This window comes from Puma concolor, chromosome A2, assembly GCF_028749965.1.
Source record: "Puma concolor isolate L17-30 chromosome A2, mPumCon1.1.hap2, whole genome shotgun sequence".
Lineage (NCBI taxonomy): Eukaryota > Metazoa > Chordata > Mammalia > Carnivora > Felidae > Puma > Puma concolor.
The window spans coordinates 58,628,373-58,654,791 of record NC_141668.1 but is presented as its reverse complement, the minus strand read 5'-3'; the positions used below and the strand labels follow the sequence as shown (position 1 = coordinate 58,654,791).

Here is a 26,419-nt window from a genome sequence, read left to right as displayed (position 1 = left end):
AGCCTGACGCGGGGCTCGAACTCACGGACCGCGAGATCGTGACCTGGCTGAAGTCGGACGCTTAACCGACTGCGCCACCCTGGCGCCCTAAATCCATGGTTTTTAAAATAAAAATCCACTCAGGACATACTGTCATCAAAACTGGTTTATTGGGTGCCTGGGTGGCTCAATTGGTTAAGCATCCAACTCTTGATTTTGGCTCAGGTCATCATCTCACAATCCGTGGGTTTGAGTCCCGTGTTGGGCTACATACACACTGACAGTGCAGAGTCTGCTTGGCATTCTCTCTCTCCCTCTCTCTTTCTGCTCCCTTCTCCCAAATAAATAAATAAAATTTAGAAAGAAAACCTGGTTTATTAATAGAGAAACCTAAAAGTTGTAATTATTGGGACATTATTAAAGCCACTACTGCATTTTTTTCTTGCAGCCATGACTTGTAACATTTTTTTAAGGACCTCCGATGAAAGCTACAGATTACAGGTCCAGAAAATTCACAGATGCACATACTCAAGCAACTTTGGACACAATTTCAGGGATTTTGTACCCACTAGAATTCTTCAGAGAACCTAGGCTAAGAACACTTATTCAGGATAAATCCATCTAATTCTTGTGTCTTAAATAGCAATGATTTATATTGCTTGTCATTCCTCTCATTATGATTTGTTTTATATCTGGACTCTAATTATCAAAGGGGAGGAATAAAGGAAATGCTCAAGAGATTCATCATAGTCAAACGAAACCTCTATTTTTCTCCCTTTATCTTCAGGCTATTATTTCTAGACCAGCGCTCCATTGTTCATGCTGCACTGTGCACTGGCTATCAACCAAACAGAGGGTGCTAGTGAGGACTATTGCACAATTCTATCTTCCTCTGGGCTGTTATGCAATTAAAATGATTTCAATCTATTCTCTTGAAATTTTTTCCACAGGCAATTGTAAAATGTAGAAGCTAAAAAGCAAATAAAGGAACAAAAATATAACTTGTTTTCTTTACTTTTTTATTGTGAAAGAAATTACTCATTATGGACTAGCCACTTATTTAATTTCAAAATTCAAATGTGGTTTCTTTTGTATTCTGTAGTCAGTAAAATCCCAAGTGATTTAAAATGGTCATTTTCCAAGAGCACTCCAAAGTGGCTGGATCTTAAACATTTCCAAAACAACCACAGATGTAAAGGCATAGTGTAACCACATTAGTAATTATTTTCCCCTTACAACTCTTATATCTGAGGGTATCTATGAATGCATTGGAAACAATTTACATAATCTTCACATACATAGTAACTTTTACCAATATTCTACTTAGTTGAGGAACAATGTTGTTAAATAGGTTCAGTTTTAGAGTTTAAAATAAACCTTTAAGCCTCAATCCAGAGTTATGGTATAACCACATACCATATACATTCACCCTGCACACACATATAAATGCTGGTACATTTGAAAACAATTCCCTCTGATTCTGCTAGTGATGCTTTACCTGAAAGCTGTGTACTGTTCATCTACTCACAGCTCTGCCTCGTGAGTCACATTGTTTATAGATTCCTCACGATTTGAAAATGAGGATAATATTTGACATATAAATTTTTACCTTTCCTTTGTGCCTTTTTGTATATTGTCTGATGGTATGAATAATATGCTAAGCTAAGACTCTTGTTTGGAATGAGAAGATTCTGAGAAGAAGGGAGTGAGACTGACCTGCCCTCACTGGAAGAAACCAGTGAGTACATGAGAGCAGTAATTTATCTACCTGGATCCCGACCTCTGCTACAAGGGGCCACTACTAGGAACTGGAAGGTTAGTATAGAAATAGTGAGTGCTTTCTGTTGCTGCTGAGAACAAATTTGTTATTCCATCTTCTCCGGGACTTAGTTGCCACTCTCGCACACTAGAATTCAGAAATACTGCCCATTGCTATGGGAAAAGGGGAATGATAAACAGTCTTACATATTTGTTAAAGGTACCCTGTCTTTTTTTTTTTAAGTTTATGTATTTATTTTTTGGGGGGGGGGTAGGGGCAGAGAGAGAGAATCCCAAGTAGATACCACAATGTCAGAATGGAGCCCGATGTGGAAAGGTACCCTCTACCTTATCAAAATTTACTTTAAAAAGGAACACTTTATTGAGCATTTTTACTGAGCTGGGCAGCTCAGCGGGTTAAGCTACCAACTCTTCTTTTTGGCTCAGGTCATGATCTCATGGTTCCTGAATTTGATGCCCCACCCCCACCCCACCCCACGTGGGCTCTGTGCTCCCTGTGGGAGCCTTCAAATCTGATCCTCTGTCTCCCTCTTTCTGGTCCCTCTCCCCCTTGTGCGCTCTTTCAAAAATAAATAAAAGTTAAAAAATTTAAAACAAAAATAAGAAGGAACACTTTACTCTTCAACTCTTACTGTGTACAATTTTTTTTTATCACAGGTAATACACATATTTTAGCAGATACTTATGTATATAATCATTATATAGATACATAAAAAGACGTAAAAGTATATCTTTCCAAATTACATAAATGTACCATTACATCAGTGTATTCTATATGTTAACAGAATATGCACAAAAGGATAAACTGAGAAAGGTGAGATAAAAATGAAATAAAAATCATTTGTAAATAAATTTTGCCTTGAGAGTTAATGGGCTTTTGGCACTATGATGAAAAAAGTGTTATTTTTAACAACTTTATTGAGATACAGTTCACATATCATATGGTTGAGTCCCTTCAGTGTACAATTCAATAGTTTTTAATATATTCACACAGTTGTACCACCATTAACACAGTCAATTTTAGAACATTTTAATCACCCTCAAAAGAAACTCTGTGCCCATCAACAGTAATTCCCCACTACCCCACCTCTACTCTCAGGGAACTATGAATCTAGTGTCTCCATAAAAGAAAATGTGTCTATTCAGGACATTTTATGTAAACGGAATTGTACAATACATGGTCTTGTGTGGCTGTCCTCTTTCACTTCGTATGTTTTCAAGGGTTCATCCATGCTGTAGCATGCATCAGAGCTTCATTACATTTTTTTGAATACATAATACAGTATTATTAAACCATATTCACCATGTTGTACATTACATAACTGAAAGTTTGTACCTTCTGACCACCTGGAGGCATTTTACCCCATCAACCGGAAAGTGTTCTCTGTGGCGCTGTGACGGGGCTTTCTGAGGTCTTGGTGGAGAAGGACTGCGAGCTGGTACCGCAGGCACAGCTAGAGGGCACCTTGGAACCGCATTCGGGGCGGCAGGGGGCGGCTGCCAGAGCTGTTGCTGCACAGCGGCGCTCCGGGTCTGGCCGCAGGTGCTAGTGGATCCTGCACGATGAAGGCGGAACCTACTTCCTCACCACCCAGCAGACGCTGTGCGGACCGGAAATCTTTCGTGTACCGTTTAGGCCACAGGAGCACGTGGCCAGGACTTGGACAAGGATGGGACAGAGATTCTACCTATTTGGTTCCTGTGCTGAACTAGATAGAGTAAGGGGTGTTGGAGGAAGCAGAATTTTATAACATTTCCTCGGTAAGGAAACTTGTGAAGGATAAAATTCGAGAACGAGGCCGCAAAACGTCACAGGTGCCGCATAGCGTGAGCTTCAGCGTGAGGAAGAGGAGGTTGCGCAGTTGTAGCCACGTGATTGAGGGCTGGAAATTTGAGCTGCTGGTCAGCGGCGGCCCTTCCTACAGTTCCGGGAGTGAAGACTGAGTCGAATTCCTCACTGTGGATTCCAGGGAGCTGTGTAGCTCCCCATACGGCGTGACCCGTGAGCCCAGCGAGAAAGCCAGGATTTTACAAGAACCAGGTTCGAGGATGTGGGGAACACAGTGTTGACGGCTAAAGGAGCATTTTACCTTTTCCCAAGATGCAACTGCCAGGTGGAAGAAGCCTGGCGCCTGGCTGTGTAAAGAAGCCTGTCTTGACACTCTTTCTAGAAATCTGGTTTGAAGTGTTTTTGCATCTGAGGTGGGTGGTGAGAGACGCGACCAGCTGAGTGAGGCCGGGCGTCCCCACGCGGACGAGCCCTGCAGGCTTAGTGGGCAGCCGCGTGGGGGCCTGTGCTCCAGGTTTCCAGGTGCCGCCGTGGCCCAAGGCGGGACGCTCGGGACCCACCTGGAAGATATTAAAGAGCAGCGCTTTGGGTGCTGCATAAACGGTGTGTGACGAAGCCTGGGCCTCACCTCTAGGAAGTGGCCGCAGCACCGTGGCCCCGGGATCTAGGTGTCTGTTGGTCACCTGCTCTCGCGCGGGTTGCAGTCCGCCTCCTGCCAGGTGTAACGGGTTGGCCATTACTCAGCGTCTGTGGGCGGTTGAAGACAGGAGTGGCTCACGCCTTTTCGGTACCTCCCGGGCCTCCGCCCTCTGAGCCAGGATTCTCCTGCCTGACTTCGGCCTGGAAAGCCAGTCAGGCTTCTGATTTGTATTTCCCAGGACAGAGATCTTCGTATCGGTACTTTCCTAGCGTGGATAACCTACTTAGTGTTTTCAATTTTTAGAAATGCCTAAAAGTGCTGCTACATCTGGCAGTGAGCTGTTAAATCATTTAAAGGGAAGTGGAAGTTGTGCCTTGTCCATCCCCCGGCCTCGTGGAGGAGCTGGTGCCTTTGTCTGGACTGGAGCTCGGGGCAGGAGGTGTGACCTCTTGGCTCCTGGAGCTGGAACGACAGGTCACAACGAAAGTGTATATTTACAGCACATCACAAATGTCTCTTTCTGGCTCTTTACTGTTTTCGTTGTGTAACTGTGCACTTGTCCCTAATATTCCTGGGATGTTTGAGACTTCACACCCAACCTCCATGGGCTCTGCCCATCTGACATGGCTTTGGAGCTACTAGGATTCCTTTAGAAACTTTTGCACAGCGCATGCTTTGAGAACGGACTTTCTCAGCTGATGGTAAGGACTCTCAGTGTCAGGGGGACCTGGCTCAGCAGGAACCGCTCTTTGCTTCTTGACCTGCAGCTTCCCAGGGTAGTTGGGCACATTTGACCAAGAGAGCTGCTAACAGGTAGGTCAGAGGCTGTGACTCCTCTGGTTTCAAATGCTTCTGAGACGTCTGCCTGTGCTCTTTTCTTTTCCTTCTCAAATAATCTGATTAAGCTCTCCAGAACCTGGAATTTACCTCCTTTATTTAAGGTCTCATATATTGTTCAGTGTTTGACTTCAACAGTTTATCACAGCCTTCTTTAGCTACCAGATTACCCATCTCCCCAGCAGAGCTCCCGGAGGAGGGAGGCCTATTGGTGGCCTTCAAGTGTGCCCTATGTGGTGTTTCTGGTCACTTTGTGTCATTTGATTTATGACCTTGACTTAATAGGCTTGTGATTTTTAAATGTAAACATATTAAGACTTAATTCACCAGAATTTATTTTGAGTGGATATTTATACATTTTTAGGTATTCGTAGTTTTTCAACTTGCAGCTTAATGACTAAATTTCTCCTGAAAATAGCAAATAAGTTTGTGTATTATTTATGAATGAACAAAAAAATTACTTTTGTATGGCTAGATAATATTCCATTGCATAGATATGCCATAATTTATTCATCAGTTGATGGACATATAGGTTGTTTCTTTTTTGGGTTATTATGAATAGTACTGTTGTGAACATTCGTGTTTAAATTTTTGTAAGGCATATATTTTCATTTCTGTTAAGTATATACATATTATGGAAATTTCTAGGTTATGTGGTAGTTCTTTAACTTTTTAAGGAACTGCCAGACTGTTTTCCAAAGGGGCTCCATCGTATTTCCTTTTTACTAAGTGTATGAAAGTTCCAATTTCTCCACATTCCCACCAACAGTTGCTATTATCTTTTTTATTATAAACCAATGTGGTTGGTGTGAAGTTATTTCTCATTGTTGTTTTGATTTACAAATCCCTTATAGCTTATGAGGTTGAGCTTCTTTTCATGTGCTTATTGGTCATTTGTGTATCTGTTTTAGAGAAATGTGTATTCAGAAAATTGACTTAATTTTTGAATTGGTTTGGTTTTTTGTTATGGAGGCATAAGAATTCTTTATATAGTTTGGGTACAAATCTCTTATCAGATACATGTTTTGTGAATATTTTCTCTGATTCATGGATTATCTATTTACTTGATGGTGTCCTTTTGAAACAAAGTTTTTAGCTCTGATTATATCTAATTTATGTAGTTTCAGGATATTTTTTTCTTTTGGTCTTACATCTAAGATTTACTCTTATATTTCTTAAAAGAATTTTATAAATTTAGCTCTCATATTTAGTTCTGTGATCCACTTGGAGTTCATTTTTGTGTGGTGTGAGAAAAGGTCAGTTTCATTCTTCTGCATGTGGATATGCAGATGAATTAGCTCCATTTGTTGAAGGACTAATCTTTCTCCATTGAAAAATCTTAGTACTCTTGGTAAAAATGGTCATAAGTATAAGGGTTTATTTCTGGATCCTCAGTACAATTCCATTGATTTATATGTCTATCCTTATGCCAGGAGCATACTGTTTTGATTATAGCTTTATAGATTGTAGTTTTATATTAAGGTTTGAAATTAGACTCCCCTTCCTATGTTAGGATATCTTACAGAGAGTTTGTCCTGTGTAATCCTTGATGCAGGGACTGGGTGTAAATGCTAGTGTCTATTCATGTATCAAATATTAGTATAGTTTATTTGATTTTTGTATTTTTATTTAAAAACCAAGTATCAGTAGAAGCTCTACTGTTTTCTTTTATACCCCACCGTATTGGGTTGTATTCCTCTCTTTGGAGACCACTGCTCACAGGTACTATATTGGGGCTCTATTCCGCATTATACCAGCCTTTAGCCAAATGTCATCAACCAATGTCTCACCCTTAATTTAAGGCACTAAGGTAAAAGTGAATTACTTCTATACACCCAGTTACATATCGAGAAGTGTAGACTTTCTCTGAAACTTCATTTTAATCACCTGTTGTAACTATGACTTTAATAGGATAAATTATTCCAATACACTGGTGAGTTAAAACAAAATAAGATATCTTAGTGACTTAGAGTTGTTGATTGCCACAAAACTCTTTGGTAAACCACACTGTGAAGAAGAAACACAAGAAATTTAAATGACATTTAAAAATTATGTAGATTTACCAGCTCAAACAAATAGAGTCAGATTTTTCTCCCAAATCTGGAAGGAGTTATGTATTTCTTTTGTTTCTTTTACTTTATCATTTTATTTATTTAGTTTTTTAAAAATGTTTTTAATTTTAATTCCAGTCTAATTAACATACAGTATTACATTAGTTTCAGGTGTACAATATAGTGATTCAACAATTCTATATATTACTCAATGCTCGTCATAATTATATTTCTTAATCACCATCACCCATTTTACCCATCCCCCCCCACCTACCTTCCATCTGGTAACCACCAGTTTGTTCTCTATAGTTAAGAGTCTTATTTTTTGATTTGTCTCTCTCTCTTTTTAGAAGCAGTCATATTTTTAAGATATAATATATACATTCTTCAAACTCAGAATTTAGTGAGCTCCTGTTATGTTCCAAGTTCTAAATTTGGGACTGGGATTATAATAGTGCAATGGGAGTTTCTGTTCATACGTAGCTTGCATCTAATAGTCCTTCATTGTCCAAGTCTGTCTGAGTTAATAGCAATTCGTGTTTACTTTAAATACACACATGCACACCACCTTAGCATATCTAACCAATTAAAATACTGATATTACAATGAAGTAAAACATTTCAAAAGAACCTCTAAAATAAAAATATATGCTTCTGGGGCACCTGGGTGGCTCAATTGGTTAAGTGTCCAACTCTTGATTTCAGCTCAGGTCATGACCTCGTGGTACCGTGAGTTCGAGCCCCACATCCACCTCCATACAAAGGGTGTGGATCCTGCTTAGGATTCTCTCTCTCTCCCCCTCTCTTTCTGTCCCTCCCGTATGTTCTTGTCCTCGCTCTCTCAAAAATAAAGACATTTTAAAAAATAAAGTAAAATAAAATAAGATAAAATAAATGCTTATTAGGCAATTTGGAAAGTACAGTCAGTCACAATAAGAATATAACAATCAGTAAAGCAATCAGAGTTTCAGTGTTTAGAAGTAATTACTTTTAATTGTTTTTGTCCTTTTAGATATTTTCCTAAAATTTGCACATTTAAATTTGTTTTCTATTCAAAATCCTCATTTTACATTTCTAATTTACATCCTTCTGCTCTCATTTCTCAGTCCCTTAAGGATCGTCGTTTTCTCATTGAGATGAATTTAATAATATGTTGAAATTCTAAAAATGAAATATACTTAATTGTACATGTTATTGTATTCATTTATCTATCAGTGTAAGTTGGTACAAATTAATGAATATTTTATGACTATATGACCTCTAAATTAGCTGAAACTTAATAAAAATATTTTTTCATACTTATTTTTTTCTTATCTACTTTATTTCTGTTTTTTTCTTTCACTCATTCTATTTGTATTTTCCTTTTTTTTTTTTTTTTGGTTATTTATTTTGGTGGGGGGAGGGGCAAAGAGAGAGGGAGAGAGAAAGAATCCCAAGCAGGCTCCGCACTGTCAGTCCCTAATGTGGGGCTTGAGCCCATGAACCTTGAGATCATGAACAGAGCAGATGAAGAGTTGGCTGCTTAACTGACTGAGCTACCCAGGAACTCCCCTGTTTGTATTTTCCAGTGAATCTGTATTTCCTCCATACAAAAACTTAGTCCTATAACTAAAACCATTGTGTTACAATAATATTGGTGTTTTGTTTGCGCCAACTTATTAAACATTTACAATTTATTTTCTCTGTATTTATATACAGAGAAAATGATAAATATAATAATGGACATCCATAACATCCAGCTTAAGAAATAAAATCTAATAAATAATTGTATATTGGGGCTCCTGGGTGGCTCAGTCGGTTGAGCATCCGACTTCGGCTCAGGTCATGATCTCACGGTTTGTGAGTTCGAGCCCCACATCAGGCTCTGTGCTGACAACTCAGGGCCTGGAGCCTGGTTCGGATTCTGTGTCTCCCTCTTTCTTTGCTCCACCCCTGCTCACACTCTGTCTCTCTTTCTCATAAATAAAGGTTAAAAAAATTAATTGTATATAATATATACATACTATATGACATATGGTACATTATTATATAATAGTTTAATATTGTCATACAACATAAGAAATATAGTATATAGTTGAAATTACCTGTATGTCTCTCTCCTATCTTATCTCCCTTCTATTTCTCTAATTTTGCCTATTTTTCCCATGCCTTTCTCTTTATATTTTTACTACATTCATATACACTTAAACAGTATATGATATTCACTTGCACATTTTTAAACTTAAATAATTAACTTCATATATATTATTTTCCTTGCTTTTTTCACTTACCATTTTTACTGTAGATTTATTGTTCATCTTCACTTTTACTCAATATTAGTGGATTGTTCATTGATGTGGTTGTAACAATTTATCCTTCTGCAAGCCATCTATGAGTTTTTCTTGCTCTATATTTTCACTAATGCTTGCTATTATCAGAGTTCAAATGTTGGGTCAATCTGATGAGTGTAAAATGGCATCCCCTGTTGGTTTTAATTTACATTTATTTTATTACTGAGGTTGTTTCTATTCATGTATTTGTTGGTTTATTGAAATGTTTCATTATCTGGGTATTCCTTGTTCATACTTGTCCATTTTTCTGTCCCTATTTATTTTTAAGAGTTATGTATGTAATGCAAACATTAAAAATTGCTTTATTCATTAAATATTTGCAAACATTTTACCCCTAATTTATCTTGTCTTTTCTTTTAGGCTGAGTGGTCTGGACCCAGACCCAGATCTGATTAGCACATGGCCTTGAATTGTTATGAACTTATGTCAGAACCTAAAGTGATGCCTGCTTTGTGTGCTTAGGTTTGTACAAAGCAGTGCTTCAGATGGAGGAACCCTGGGCCCTCCTCCCCCAGCCTCAGTGTTTAGGCCTCAGTGAATGGACAGCAGGCCTCATTTTCAGGGCCTAGTAGATGCTCAGTGAACATTCCAACCTGTTTAGTCTCTTCTCTTTTCCATGGTGGCGTGTATTTTACTGGCTCATGTTATAAAGTACTTAAATTCCTTTCCTTCTCCAACTTTAGAATGATATTCTCCACATTATTAAATATTTTAAATTGTGAATTTTACATTTTAGTTTTTAATCCTTTATTTTTCCAGATAGCATTAGGAATCTAAATTTATTGTTCCCCTTAGAGGTTACCAGTTTCCCCAGCATCACGTATAGACATTCCTTGTTTAACTGCTATTCTGTAGGGCATCTTTATTATTTACGGAGTTTTCATATAGTCATGGGTCTCCTTCTGGGCTCTCTATTCTATCCTACTAATTTATTATACTCTTCAATGATGTAATAATACTCTATTGTGTTAAATGATTTAGGTTTTAGTATGTATAGGTATTTGGTTGGGCCTATCTCCCCGCTTATTCCTTATGTTCAAAATTCACATAGCTCGTCTCTGCCTTTAATCTCCTATACAAAATTTAGAATGAGCTGAAACATTCCAGAAATAATTTGGGAAGAACTGTAATCTTTATGATTTTAATTCTTTCAATAACAGAGTATAGTGTATATTTTCATCTACATACTTTATATCTCTGATTATAATGTCATCAGCATACATGCTCTTTATAATATTCTTTTTTTCCTGGAAAATATATATAACAAAAAATTTACCATTTAATTGTTTTTAGGTGTAGAGTGCAGTGACATTAGGTATATTCACCTTGTTGTGCACCCATTACCACAGTGTATCTCCAGAACTTTTTCATCTTTCCAAATTGAAACTCTGTACCCTTTGAATAATAACTGTCTTTCCCCCTTTTCCCAGCCCCTGGTAACCACAATCCTGTCTTCATGAATTTATTACTCTAGGTGTGTCATACAAATGGAATCACATAGTATTTGTCCTTTGTTACTGGCTTATTTCACTTAGCCTAATGCCTTGAAGGTTCATCTATATTATTGCACATGTCAGAGTTTCTTTTTAAGACTGCATACTATTCCATTATAAATAATAATTTTTAAAAGTTTATTGACATTTGCTTTATTGTATTAGATTTGTAGTTGTTCCATAGGTGCTTGAAAGAGTATTTTATTGGTTTCAAAATTTAATAACTAGAGAATTGGGTTATTCAGATCTTCTGTAACCTCAATCGCTTTAAGTTTGTTATGACCTCCTACCATATGTGAATTTTTAATTTTTTTCTTTGTAATTCTGCCAATTTATGCTCTTTACATATTGAGTTTATGTTCCTAGGTTTAAATTTTTTGTCGCTGTTAATTTAACTTTCATATTATTTTATATGTAACTTTATATGGTCTCTAATATTTTCCCCCTAAAGTCTGTTTTGTCTCTTTTCAGGATGGCTGCACAAGGCTTTTCCTCTTCCTCTGCCCCTTTGTTTTTTTTGTTGTTGTTGTTAGTATTTTTTGTATGTCTTCATAAAATCTTTTAATTTAAACTTGCTCAGTTCCCAAAGCCTCTGATCATGATTGGTGTTACCATAAAGAAAATTATCACGAATGCATGGGCAATGACAATTACTTTATAGATCTAATCATCTCCTAGTAGAGTACTGGGTTGGCTGAGTTCAGCTCCAATTAGAGGGCTGAGGGCCGTTCCTATATGCCAGCTCAGGCACCGAATAAAAGGTAGAGAGTTCCGGTATCTTTGTGGTTAGTGGAAAATAGTCAGCGGTTTATGAACATAGCTACAGTGGCTGAGTAAAGCCTTAGACTGTAAATCTAAGAACAGAGGTTGAAGCCCTCTTTTTGCCAAGCTCTCTGGTGAAATATCACATTGATTTGCAAACTCAAAGAAGCAGCTTCAAATACTGCCAGGGCTTCTACCGCCTTTTTTTTTCTCCTAGAAGGTGAGAGAAGCCAGTTGATTAGGGCGTTTAGCTGTTAACTAAATTTTTGTGGGATGGAGGCCCACCAATCTAGTAAGGGCTTAGCTTAATTAAAGTGTTTGATTTGCAATCAATTGCTGTAGGATAGATTCTTGCAGTCCTTAGAGTTGGGTGCACAGGAGTTAAATCGATATGACTTATTCAGGGCTTTGAAGGCTCTTGGTCTGTCTTAACCTAATCTCCTAATCCATAGTCTTCATCTTTTAAATGGTAAATTGAGTACCTTCACATCACCTGTGTTTAGTAATAAATTGAGGTTTGTTCCTAGCATCTCATTTTGTGCATTATAGTTCAGCTTTTTTCATGTTTCATTTTTTTTCCATTTATTTTATATTACTGCTTCTTTTGCTTCTTTTTTATCAAAATGGCTAATTTTAATAAATTTAAGTTGTCATTTCTTTTTCTTTTTAAAAATTATTTAAATTCTAGTTAACATATGGTGTAGTATTAGTTTCAGGTATACAATATAGTAATTCAATGCTTCCATACAATACTTGGTGCTCATTAGAGCAAGTACACTCTTTTTTTAAAAAATAAATTTTTAAGTTTATTTTTGAGAGAGAAAGAGAGTGAGTGGGGGAGGGCAGAGAGAGAGAGGGAGAGACAATCCCAAGCAGCCTCTGCACTGTCAGTGTGGAGCCTGATATGGGGCTTGAACCCATGAAATGTGAGATCGTGACCTGAGCCAAAACCAAGAGTCTAGTGCCTAACTGACTAAGCCACCCAGGTGCCCCATTTTTTTTTAAAGTTTATTTATTTTGAGAGAGAGAGAAAGAGAGTATGAGGGGCAGAGAGGGAGAGAGAAAGAATCCCAAGCAGGCTCCACACTGTCAGTGACATGGGGCTCAGACCCACAAACCATGAGATCTGAGCCCAAGTCAAGAGTTGGATGCTTAACTGGCTGAGCCACCCAGGTGCCCCACAGCAGGTGCACTCCTTAATCCCCATCATCTATTTTACGCGTATAAAATGTATCCCTTTGGATTTGTATTTTTGTATTCTTTGGGTAAATAGCTAGTAGTATGATTGCTGGATCATAGGGTAGTTCTGTTTTTAACTTTTGAGGAAACTCCATACTGTTTTCCAGAGTGGCTGTACCAGTTTGCATTCCCACCAACAGTGCAAGAGGGTTCCCTTTCTCTTTTCCAAAATTTTTTTGTCTTCTTTAAAGTTATATACATCATTTTTATTTAAGCTCCTTTTAAATTATTGACATGCATGTTTAGTTTTAAACAGTCTAAAGTTAATCAGTATTTATGCATCCATCCTGAATAATACAAATACTTTAGAACGTGCAAATTTCCCGCAGCCCTTGGCATTTTACAAGATAGGCTCTAGGCATATTTATGATTCTAATTTTCTGAAAAACAAGACTCCTGAAGTTCAAAACACTGTGAAACCAAAAAGAAAATCAACTTGCTCATAATGCCAATAAAGAAGGAACATATATTCTTTAAAGAGATGGCCTTGGAAATCAAATTTTAACTTTTTTCATAATTGTTTTCCCATGATATTTTTTTCTTTTAGGTCCTATCTTTTAATAAGCTAATTCAAATAATTCTGATTATTTCACTGATTATTTCAAAGATGAAACACTATAATTTTTTATTTCTGTATTCTTGCTGAAATTGCATAATGATACTTATTATCACACATAATGAGCAGCCACCCACATGTCTGGAAACAAATGTAACCATCCAGAACAAAGTGAAAACCCAGAAGCCATAAAAGAGGTCCTTAAGCAATGACGACAAGAATGCAAAACAAAACCAAACAGAAACATAACCAAAAATTAAAGAAAAATATAATGTTGATGTTGCCTCTGCCCAGGGGTTTTATTACCTCATAATCTCCATTAGCAAGCTACCTCTAAATAAATATTTTACTCTAAGGAAGAACATTGTGCTTGCCATACAGAAAACTTCAAGACCTTTTCCTACCCACTTTCAAAGGGACAGCAGTGCCTATCCCCCATATTTAGAAAGGCTTGGGCCTCAATGACATTGATGTCTTATTAGGCATTACTGAAGAATTTATAAAATGGATGCATAGTAACTCTACTGTGAAAGTAATTTATAGTTTTTATCAGTGGGAGGAGACAGATGATGTTCAGGCATATAAGGCCTGAACCGCTTACTTCCTTCATCTAAGAAAATGTTGTCTTACAGTTAGTAACCTGAGACAATTTCTCAGAATGACAGTCTGGCAAAGTAACCAATCAAAACCAAAGCACCAATTAAATAACCTGAAAAAAGAAGGACTAATGTATGCTTAAGAAATAGCCTCAAGATAGTATATTTAAAAGATATCTTAAGTAAAAAGGCTTTTTTGAGGGGACATTGTATTTATTATTCATGTGGGCATGACACATTTTTCAGTGAGGCTCAGTAGATGAAAGTTTAGTTTGGGTATCCATCTAATTTTTAGTAACAATAGGTTTTGTGCTCTTAAGCATTTTATTTTTCTGAAAACGCGACAGAAACATTCTCTTTTGTACTTAAAATTATGGAAAATACGGACAAAATTATCTCTCATTAAAATTGCTAATAGGAAAAAAAAGGTGTAGTGAAACACATCAGTAAATTCCGGCTACAACACAAAAATACTAACTAGATGCACCTGGGTGGCTCAGTCAGTTAAGCATCTGACTTTGGCTCAGGTCATGATCTCACAGTTTTTGAGTTTGAGCCCTTCATTGGGTTCTGCTCTGACAGTGCAGAGCCTACTTGGGATTCTCTCTCTCCCTCTCTCTCTGCCCCTCCCCTGTTTGTTCTTTCTCTTAGAATAAATAAAAAAAAAATTGTCTCAATTTTCAGCCTCAAGCAGAAAGCTTTTTATTGCTTTGGAGTAATATCCATCAGAAATAAAAGTGGCTTACCATTTTGTGATACTTTGTTGTCAAATATGAGCATAGTAATGTGTGCCTTACTGGATTATCAAGATTCCCCCTATATATTAAAAGCCATACTTCATTTGTAAAAGGGTATATAATTGTGGTCAACTCTTGAAAGTGAATAATCTTTTCTCACTTCTTTAGTCCTTTTTTTGGTAGAAGGTTCAAAAATATTTGACCTATGTCTGCTCTTATGTCTAAGTTTTGACTGTGTATTTTTAAAACCATTTACCATTTTTCTTAAAGTTTTAATATGGGTGGTACATAGAAGGTTTGGAAACTTCATAAAATTACAAAGGAAAAATAATTTTCAAATCACTCATTTCTTTCATTTATCTCTTGGCTCTAACCCTAAATGATTTCAGAGTATCGTCTTTTGATAATTGTTTAGTTTCTATTATATTTTTACCTATCCATTCTTTGGTTGACTATGTTATGATTGCTTATAATAGGCTTTCTTGTTTTATCCCTATAGAGCAATCTTAAGGATGGCTATGTATCTCCTGAGTATTTATTTACTCATCGTGTATTTATTAACACTGGCTACATCTGAAACACTACATTGGAATATCTGAATCAATAGGCAAAGCTTTTATCCTTATGGAACTTACCAACTAGGGATAAAGTGCTTGAATATAGAATGTCAACCCACAAGATCAGGAGCTGTGGTTAATTCACTTTTCTTGTCTGTACAACTCAACATGGGATTTCTTTTCTTCTGCATGTACAATAGATACTGGGTGAACACTTATATGTGATAAATAAATAACTGCTACTGAACAAGTAGTTATTTGTCTCTTATCTGTGTTGCCATATTCCTAATAGTAGAGATTGGATAAGTAGGATTTTGCCTACCTGATTATGAAGTTCTGTATTAAGATGTAACATTTGTTTCATGCTTATGGCTTAGCAAAGTATTATTCCATTATCTCAAAAGTTTCCTGTGAAGCTCAAGTAAGCAATAAATATATTTTATTTAAAAATTTTTAACATGTATTTAATTTTTGAGAGAGAGAGAGACATAACGTGAGGGGAAGAGAGAGTCACACAGAATATGAAGCAGGCTCTAGGCTTTCAGCTGTCAGCACATACCCTGATGCGGGGACTTGAACCCATGAACCATGAGATCATGACCTGAGCCGACATCGGACGTTTAATTGACTGAGCCACTCAGGCACCCCTTTTATTTAAAAAGAAGTCAGTGATATTATTTCCATGGAGCTCTTACAGTATTGATTCTTTAGTTAAGAGAGAAAACCATTCAGTAACCCCAGTCATCTAAAACATGGTTAATATTATTGGCCTTTAACTTCCAAATATGTTACATATTTTCAATGTGCAAATAGTTATTTAGGTTCAAAAAAGCATAAGAACAAGATATACAATGCAGCAGAAAATAAACTCAAAAAATTTAACTCAGAAATGAGTTACATCCAGTCCATGGTTCAAAAAATTTTGCATATTATACATGCAAAGATAATTTGTCTCACACACACAGTGTGTCTAGAGCTTGTCCCCAGTCTTTACCTAATTCAACTTATCCTTCACATCTTAAACATCACATTCTTAGATGCAAGTTCCCTCAACCTCTATATCAGATTTTTCTTTACATTTTTATGGCACTTTGCATTTATTCTATACAGCACTCATTGCATTTATGATTACATTATACTTAGAAATATTTAGTATCTGTATTCTGACTAGACAATGAACATAAAAATGGCTCCACACACCAGCAAAGTATCTGGCACACAGTATGAGCTCAGGAAGTGGTTATGGCATGCAGTAAGTCGAATAGAGAAAAGATGACAGCAAGGAGAAGGAGAGAGAAAAAGTGTATCGGGAATGTAATGGAAAGTGAAAGTACATTTAATGTGGTAGCTTAAAAAGGTTCTTTGGAAAATTACAGGTTTTTCTTAGAGGATGTGCATGATTGCTGAATGTGCAGCTTCATAGATACACCTAGAGGGATGATGCACAAAAGATTGGTGGAACACAAAGGACTAGGGCCACTGTCTCCATAGACACAGTAGACACTATGCCCAGAGCCCATGATACTTGAAGGTGCTCCCAGAATGTTTAAATTTTAATGTTTTAATCAAAAGAGAAAATATATATAAAATCCATTGTATGGCAATATAAGCATAGAATGTAATTTTCTAATAATTACTTATGGAGGAAGGAACCCAAAAAAGTTAATAGTGCCCAGGGCTCATGACAATGAGAATGCAGCCCTGGGAATGATATTTGTTGTACAGTAGATAGGATTTGGGCTAGAACTTGGAAGAGGAATAGAACACCTAATGTTGAGAATGCAGGTTGGCCTAAGGTCATAGAGGCCCAAATGCCAGGCTAGGGAAGTTCTGACTTCAGTTTCCTTCAGAGACTTTTGTGTCAACTTCTTGCTTACAGGAGGGTCTTAGGAAGATAATTCTTGCAGAAAGAAGTAAGATGGGTTGTCTTAGGAATAGGGTGATCAAAGGCCTTATGCATGAGGTTAGATGAGGGTTAAAGAAATTACAGTAGGAAGAGACAGAGAAATGGAGATTACAGACATTCAGGTAGATGTTTACTCATGCATTTTAGATTAAATGCAGAAAAACCCCTTTTCCCCATAGAAAATTCCCCAAGTCATGATTATGCATTTGCATTCCCTCTGATTATAAATTCCATCAGAGGAGGGACTGTGTCATACTTACTGTTGTATCCTCAGGGCATTATAGATGGAAGCACTCAAGAAAACAAGAGAGTTAAACTCCTGTCAAAGTGTTAAAACTATTATAACTAGAACTAGGTCCTGACCAAGCCATCCTTATCATCACAGTCAATGCCCAAAGCCTGAGTATGTGACAGATGACTTCCAACTGACTGATTGATGGTACAGTTATTCCGTTGTATTGTATACAGCAGTAACAATATGTGCATATACACTAATTACAACTTATTTTAAAGTTAATTTTAAAAGATTATTTTTAAAAAATTGGGCAGTCTTTGCCTGTTGTCTGTAATGAAATATTCATAATCATAATCATAATATGCACCATTAACTCATATGCAGGGGAAGTAATAATGACATAAAACCATGCAATATGCATTGAGTACAGTTGTGTTGTATGTAGATTTGTTAGCATTCTAAGTGGGTAATTTGTACACTTAGGATATAACAAGCCTTGTGCTAGAAATACAAGCATCGCAAATAATGGGTGCTAGCACCTAACCTAATAGGAAGTGTAAGGCAAATCCTCACTAATGAGAGGTAATGTTTGCATCAAGTCTTGAAAGAGTAAATGCTAGCCAGGTAGATCAAAACAGAAAGGCATGTAAAAATTTAAAATTATAGGAATTAGTCTTATACTTAAAAGACTTTCTTAACTTTTTGGCATATCAATTTCTATGGCATGTAATAATCAAATCATCTTATATATCACTGTTCAGCCATTTTCCACATTTGTTAAGCATATGGAAAAGGAAAGAATCATAAAAAGCAGTGCAAGAGTTAGGAATTCCCTGATTTTGAAGAAGAGGAAGTATATTCACTATGTAATATAGTTAAATTAGCTGCTTGTCTGTGTTTTAGAGATAGTCTTTTTTGGAGACAGAAGTATGGACTAAGTGAATCTTCGAGGAATTCCAAACTCAGGCTTTTGATTTGATAACTACAGTATGAAACATGTTAACATTGTTAAATCGCTGAGGTTATATTTAATACTCTTTAAAGAAACAAAATTTTTATTTTATTGAGATTATACCATTCAACCTATGAAAAATTCATTGTTCTATACCATAATATGAAGGCTGAAAGGTATTAAAATATAGTTATATAATTGGTAATTTTAGGCTACCATAAATTTTATTGCCAATATTACTGAATAAATTCAAGATAGAATTTTCAGAATTTAGCCTTATTGGCAGTTTGAAAGCAGTTGAATTGTTTTCCCACTTTGTGTTGCAACAGTTCTGGAGCTATATTCAAATGTTGTTATCAAGATAGGAAACGAGTCTAAGTTGATGTTCCTTTTGAGGTTAAAGGTCTGTTTCTTTCAATCAGTTCAAATTGACAGGTCTCCTGCCATCACCTCCTCCCTAGCCAGGCAGACAGGCCCTGGAAGTCAGTGTGAAAACATCTGTTGAATGGATTTATTGACTAGATCTTGTTTTTTCTCTCCCTTTCTCTATTTTTTTTTCTTTTTCCTTCACACCGTTTATTATGTCTCTGACCTGATGAACTTAATTTGTTTACACGTCATTCTCAGTGTCTCCCTCAATGCTTGTCTCATGTTTCTTTCTACTGTGCTCTTTTCTTGGCAACAGCCCTTCCTGGAGCCCCAGCACACACGTGCATGCTCAGTGCGCCAAGCTCAGCTGGCTGTGGTTGGCATGGATGGATTAGAGAAACATCGTCTTGTCTCCAGGACTCATTCCTCCCCCGCTGCCTCCATTTTACCTCATCCAGAAATGGACTGCCCCCTCCAGCCTCGCTCTGCAACTGGTAGGAATCCCTAAAGACTTTCCCTAATAGGCAGGCTACATACACCGTTCTTGTGGGATTAAGCAATTTAAATGCTTTGAATAACTCCAATAGCAGAACGCTCATTTTAACCCAATGCAACCCAAATTTTATGAGGTTATATTGGCCACAAGACAAACAGCACATCTGATAAATCTTGGGCTTAGTATTAATAGCCTCATAAATTGTTATCATTCAAGGGCCTGGAAAACATATCAACAGGTGCATAGATCCCTTTTGGAAACAAAATCCCTACAACATTCTTTAGCACTGTTCCTCAGTCTCTTCCTCCTAGTAGTCCTGGCCACTAGGAAATTTATGATGCTCAGCTTTATTTGACTCTGAAGAGTGCCTCTCCCCACGTTTGTTTTTCACATTTTGTTTGTTTCATTGTTTTCTTCTGACTTGCCATTTAGATGACTCCTGGGAGGCAGTTGGCCAGGGCAAACCTTGCTTAATGCTACGTACGTTAGTTTCATTTCCATTTATTATGGCACCTCTGGGTGGGCTATTTGACCAATCTCTTCCTTTGCCTACAGCTGTGTTATTTTAGAACCTGGCTACAGAGGAAAACAAAGGCCAGAGGAAGGTCAAGCCTGGAACATACACACACAAAAAGGGTGCCCTTCCCTCTCCAAAGGAACTATGCTGTAAATATCCATGTGGATAAATACTCCTTTCTGTCTTCACAAGAATAGGATCCATAAGATATCCGTGTTCTCAAACTTGTGGCTGATCAAATGAAAGATAAAATAGCCCTAAGGGACTCATAACTCGGATGCAGCATGGGAGAATTCATGTGCACCTTCCCTCAAAGACTCTTACAGGTTATCTGATTTATTTTTGAATCAATTTTCAGGATTCAAGTTTGTTTTTGTGGCTTCAGTGACCTCATACAACCCTTTGTGCTGGGAAAAGTTAAAATGCTTTTTCTAAAATCACATTCCCAAGCTTTGATATCATCTTTATTTAAAAATCAATGAATGGAATGGCCAAGTTATTTAACTTTGATGGACATCTTTAATAAGTATGCAGAGGAACTACTTTTTGCAAGGTGTTATTGCACAGGCCAACATTCCATACTAGGAGTTACAGGCTAGGTATATTTGCAAGTATTTCTTGTACCATATTAACCACTGCCTCAGATCCCTGTATTGGAGCATAGCAGACCTGCCCTGGTATCCCAGATAAGCCAGGACTGTAGCCCAGTGTCAGCACAATCTGATGGGATAAGTTGTGCCTGGTTCTATCCTTGGTCTTTAGAGAGTTTTTGCTCAAAACCAGATATGTGATGCAGGGGAGTACTATTTGTAGCTATTCAGATCGGTAGCCTTCAAGAATTACATTCTTCTAAATTCTTTCTCTAGAAAATATTTTTTATTTTGGCCATAAATTTCAGAGAACACAGAGCAATCAGTGATCAGCCTATCATAGTGGCCACAAGTTTTCAGAGAACACAGAGCAATCAGTGATCATCCTATCATGGTGGTAATTCCATTCACTCAAAATTATTTCCTTAGTTTGAAAGTGAACTTCATCATAAAGTTTTGTGGTGCTGTTCCTACAGTATGTCACTGTCTACTACTGAAATCCTATTGATTGATTTTCTTATCTTGGTTAAGAGGGGTGACCCTTTCCTGATATGCTTTGGTTTCCTCTGCTTTTATATGTTCCTTAAATATGAATAAAGTAAGATTTCTGAATATTAGAATAATACTACAAGCTTGAGAAAGCAGTGTTGCCAGGTGGACAGGGTTGGAGGCCTTAGAAGAATCCAGGTGAAAAGTAGACTATAACTGCTAATAGAAGCGTGACAAACAACCTAATCATTCAAACCAAAGACTGGATCATTTCAGATGGTTAGTTTCTTTCTCATAATGTCAGCAACACAAATAGGGAAATGAGCTTGAGACTGTTTTCATATTTAATGGACTTAAGCACACTTCTTGTCTAAATGATTATATACACTTATATTTTTTAAAAACAGTATTTTATATTTAATAGACAGTAAATTTTAATTGAATCAACAAACATTAGTTTGCATAGAATGTATATATGTACATACACTCATAAACACTTAGGATTGATAGTTCAAATTTGAAAATACTGGAAGTTGCTTTGTAATTATTGTTCCAGTTAAAGAATGACTAAGTGGGGCTTCCTGGGTGGCTCAGGCGGTTGAGCATCCAAATTTGGCTCAGGTCAGGATCTCGCAGTTCGTGAGTTTGAGCCCCGTGTGGGGCTCTGTGCTGACAGCTCAGAGCCTAGAGCCTACTTCAGATTCTGTGACTCCCTCTCTCTTTGTCCCACCCCCACTAGTACTCACTCTCTGTCTCTCTCAAAAATAAAAACATTAAAAAAAAAAAAGAATGACTAAGTGATTTTAACATTATATACTTTGGTAGAGAAAAACTTTATTCTCTCACTCAGTCTTAAAAATTGCATCCTAACATTTAAATTCTTAAAATGGCTCAATTTTTTAAAAAAAGTATACAAAGTGTGTTATTTACATATATGCTAATAGCTCCTCCATTGCCATTCTGATTAAAAATACATATTTGGTTGCTAACTCTCATTTAGTGCTTTTCCAAATCCAAAGGAAACAAAACGTACCATCGTTACTCTGCTTGTTCCACATAGTGTTTAATCCAAATTTCTCCTGTAGCCTCCATTCTCTCTGAGAATCTTTGAGATCCACATGATCTCAAAATTCATTGTAGTATTTTTTTTATTTTGTTTTATATTTATTTATTTTTGAGAGAGAGAGACAGAGCTCAAGTGGGGGAGGGGCAGAGAGAGAGGGGGAGACACAGAATCTGAGCAGGCTCCAGGCTCTGAATGGTCAGCACAGAGCCTGACACGGGGCTTAACCTCATGAACCAGGAGATCATGATCTGAGCTGAAGTCGGAAGCTTAACCGACTGAGCCACCCAGGCATCCCTCATTTTAGTATTTCTAATGATCTGATTTCAGAGATGAACTATTAAGATTTTGATTTTTAGTATGTTTTAAAAGTATGTTTAAGCACTAAATTCTTTTCTTTTGACTTTTAAATATCTGCTATAGATACAGTTAAAAAAATCAAGAGTGACATTCAAGTATATTCCTTGGTAATATTTAGGTTTTTGCAAAAGAATGGTATACAATCTCACATGCTCAGTAGTTGTTCCACTAAAAAGGAAGGAGGAGAAAAAAGTACGTTACAAAGGTAGGTGATTTACTTAAATCCATTCTGTAAGAGTGGTACTTTTTGCCACAACTAAAAAAGTTATCTAATACTTAACTCACATAATTTTCAAGGCACACCTTTCAAACTTTCACCTTCCATGTGGATTCTCAGCAACCAGATAGAGCAGCCACACCATCCGCTTTTTGAAAAGAACAAATCAGTATTTCAAGTGGAAAATGTTGTATGAGTGTGATTTCAGTCAGTTGTTGTAGGATGAAGTCTTTGGACTATTTCCTGTGAAGACTTGAATGGACCAAGAAATGGATTAATATGTGGCCATTACATGGTGGTCCTACACAATGCCTGAGTACAGTTATTTCTAGGATGGGCAAGAAGAGTATAAGATTATGATGCTTCTAATGATAATGAAGAATATGTGTTGTATAGCCAGGTTGCCACATACTCCTTGAAAGGGATTTTATGATTGGAATCTGAGTATTAATACTCATTTTTTGTAATATTCAATTTAAAAGGTAGAGGTTTTTGTTCTATGTAAAGCCAAGACATATTGTTTATATAACTTCTGATAATTAAGGAAAGGGCAGTGTATTTTATTTTCTTTACCATAGTCATCTTTTCTGCTCAGGTCTTTCTAATAGAGATGAGGCTTGGCCATGGCTCACAACAGGACTTGGAGAGTATAAGGTATTATTGTACCAAATGAGATTCCCTGAAACAAAGATTTAATGGCAAATGAATTTGATTGGCTTTATCCTCCCTATCAGTACAATTTAAGGTCTTTCTCCCAGTGCTAGGCTGCTTTACATAATTTGTGAGGAAGTTCTTTCTTTGTGATATTATCTTTCTAGTCAGTGTCTAGTGTGAATAGAATCCTAGTACTCAAACCAAACCAACATTGTGAAAGCCATTAAAAATAATTGAGTTGAAAGAATTTTTCAATTGGCGTTTAGTGGGTGAAACAGCATGATGGAAAGTGAAATACATTTGACTATTTCAGTGTGAGAATAGCAACACTGGCTTGCCTTCTTTCCTTCCTTCCTCCCTCCCTCCCTTCCACTCTCCCTCCCTTCCACTCTCCCTCCCTTCCTCCCTTTCTCCTTCACTCTTTCCCTCTCCATCTCCCTCTTTCCCTCCCTCCCTCCCTCTCTCTTTCCCTCCTTCTCTTCCCTCCTTCCTTTCAATGAAAGATACTTTCCCAAGTCAGGCTAACTCTGGTTAATTCTTCAAGTTTTAGTTTATATGTTGTTTCCTTCAAGAAGCCTTGCTTGATCAGCTAAATCCGAATTCTTTATGATCCCTCATAACAAACTGGATTTTTCCCCAAATATTGTATTTAATTATTTATTTCAGGCGTTGTGTTCCACTGGGCTCTCCATGAGGAAAGAGACTGTTTTTCTGTTTTCTCTAACCCCATTTCTTAGATACATGGCTAGTATAAGGAAGGTGCTTATTATATATATTTACTGTCTAATAAACAAGTAAATCACCAAATGAACAACTGAGTGAAATGAGAGTAAATAGACGCAAAATACTGAAAATTATACAAAAAACTATCATTGGTATGTTATGTCATTTTAGGGTGATATTTATATTCTTATTAATTAGAGAAAAAGGATACATGTTCATTGAAGGCAATTTGGTAAACCTAGAAAACTATAAAGAAGAATCACCCATTATTCCATCATTCAGAGGTAACCATAAGTAAAATATGGATTTGTTTTCAGTATATTTTCATCTTCCTATGTGGCTCTCTTTAACAGAATAAAGAAAATTTGTACGTATGTTTGTGTTCTTTTTGTGTACATGTGTGTATTGGTAAGTATATGTGTATGTGTGTAATTGTGTGTGTATGTTTGTGTGTGTTTTAAAACCTCTAGAGCAACTTCTGTTACTACCTGTATCAGAATGGAGAGATTAATTTCCTTTGGGAAAAGAATCAGTTTTGAGATTACCATCTTCAAACATATGCACTTGGAATTTCTCCTGAAAAATCTTCAAAAATTTGCTCATCTGAATCTTACTGAAGATGATAAAAATAACTATTTTGTTTATTTAGGAGATTAACTAAACTTGATCATGTATATATCATAATATACATCATAGCATACATATTTATAAGTATGTATATAACATATATACATACTTATGTATATTTATGTTTTTTAATTTTTAATTTTTTGGGCTTTTTGTGCCTGACAATATTATCATCCTGTTACCTTCATGCATGCATAGTTGGACATAGACTTATTGGGGCACATGTTTTCTGTCTGAAAAGTCTGGAAATAGAGCCAAATCCTCAACCATTTGGACAGTTTCTGTTTAGCATTGATTAGAAGTCTGAATTCATACTAGTATATGTTCTTTTGTGGGCAGCCTGTTTATTCTTTCCTGTAGCCTTATAGTATGTTTTTTTTATTTTGTTAATTAAAAAAACCCAAATCATCTTTAAGATGAGCATTTGCAGATACATGTTCATGTACATGTCTCTTTCTAGTTAGGAAAAAATTCTTTAATTCTTTATATTATTCTATTACTCTGAATTCTTCCTTGAGGGAAATTACAACTTTTTGTTGAGATTCCTCTTCTCTGACTTTCATATTTTCTGCTCATTGTGTACATCTCAAAGTTTATATTCAGTAGCACCGATTCAGTTTCCTGAAATGTAAATTCCTCTTTTGTTACCTCCAGTTTAGATTTTAATTTTGCTACTGTTTATTGTTTCTTTGCAATATTTATCCATCTTTCTTTTTATTCATTAATTTAGCTTGAACTTTCCATTTAGCTTTTGGCTTCTATTTTATTGTCTTTTATTTTATAATGATTTTCCATTTCACTTTTGGCTTCTATTTTGGCTTCTTTTAACATTTGGGGATGCCAAAAAGTTTTCTAAGTTTTTATTTTGGTTCCTGTAGTAAATCATCTTCACTGACCTAACTAGTAGGAATGGTGTTTCCTTTACAGTTTTTGTAGCATATTCTCATAGGCTCTGGGTTTTGTTCATCTGTTTTGTTTGGTTTTGCTCAATTATTCTTTTTTTAATGTTTATTTTTGAGAGACAGATAAAGGGAGGGAGAGAGAGAGAGGAAGAGAGAGAGATGGAGAGGGAGAGGGAGAATAATTGGGGGGGGGGGAGGAAAAGAGAGAGGGAGACACAGAATCCAAAGCAGGCTCCAGGCTTCCAGCTGTCAGCATGGAGCCCGCATGGGGCTCAAACCCATCAAATGAATCCACCGACCTTGAGATTGTGAACTGAGTTGAAGTCCGATGCTTAACCAACTTGAGCCACCTAGGTGCCCCTGCTCACTAATTCTTGAGTATAGAGAAGTCTTTCTAGCTATTTGCCAACAAGTGTAGTGAATTCTTTTTGACTTTTTGCCAAATTACATGCTGGTTGAAGATGCTCTTGGGTTATGCAATTGAATGGCAATACCAGTCCAATTTCTAGGTTTCAACAGACTATCAGACAGTGTTAGTTAGAAGGCCTAAAGTGGGATTTCTTCTATTTCCTTTTTAACTGTCTGGTATTCTGGTAAGATGATTTACATTTATAAGTCTTAAAAATTCTTTTATCGGGGCACCTGGGTGGCGCAGTCGGTTAAGCGTCCGACTTCAGCCAGGTCACGATCTCGCGGTCCATGAGTTCGAGCCCCGCGTCAGGCTCTGGGCTGATGGCTCAGAGCCTGGAGCCTGTTTCCGTTTCTGTGTCTCCCTCTCTCTCTGCCCCTCCCCCGTTCATGCTCTGTCTCTCTCTGTCCCAAAAATAAATAAACGTTGAAAAAAAAAATTAAAAAAAAAATTCTTTTATCTACTCAGAGGCACAATTTAACACATTTTAAACATTTATTTTTAGATATTTCATTTGTTTGCTGGACAAATCACATTTCATACTTAATTGAAAATTGCGCTAGTAC

At 36.7% G+C, this 26,419-nt stretch overlaps 1 protein-coding gene and 1 pseudogene across 1 annotated transcript in view; both read left to right on the top strand.

Annotated features, from left to right (window-relative positions):
- HDAC9 (histone deacetylase 9) overlaps nucleotides 1-26,419 on the top strand; it is a 708,604-nt gene that overhangs the window by 624,177 nt on the left and 58,008 nt on the right. The window contains exon 14 of the transcript XR_015246442.1: nucleotides 19,123-19,300. The gene's annotated coding sequence lies outside the window, so the exon portion shown is untranslated. The remainder of the gene's footprint in view (nucleotides 1-19,122; nucleotides 19,301-26,419) is intronic.
- LOC112866353 (BTB/POZ domain-containing protein KCTD5 pseudogene) lies at nucleotides 1,726-3,831 on the top strand (annotated as a pseudogene).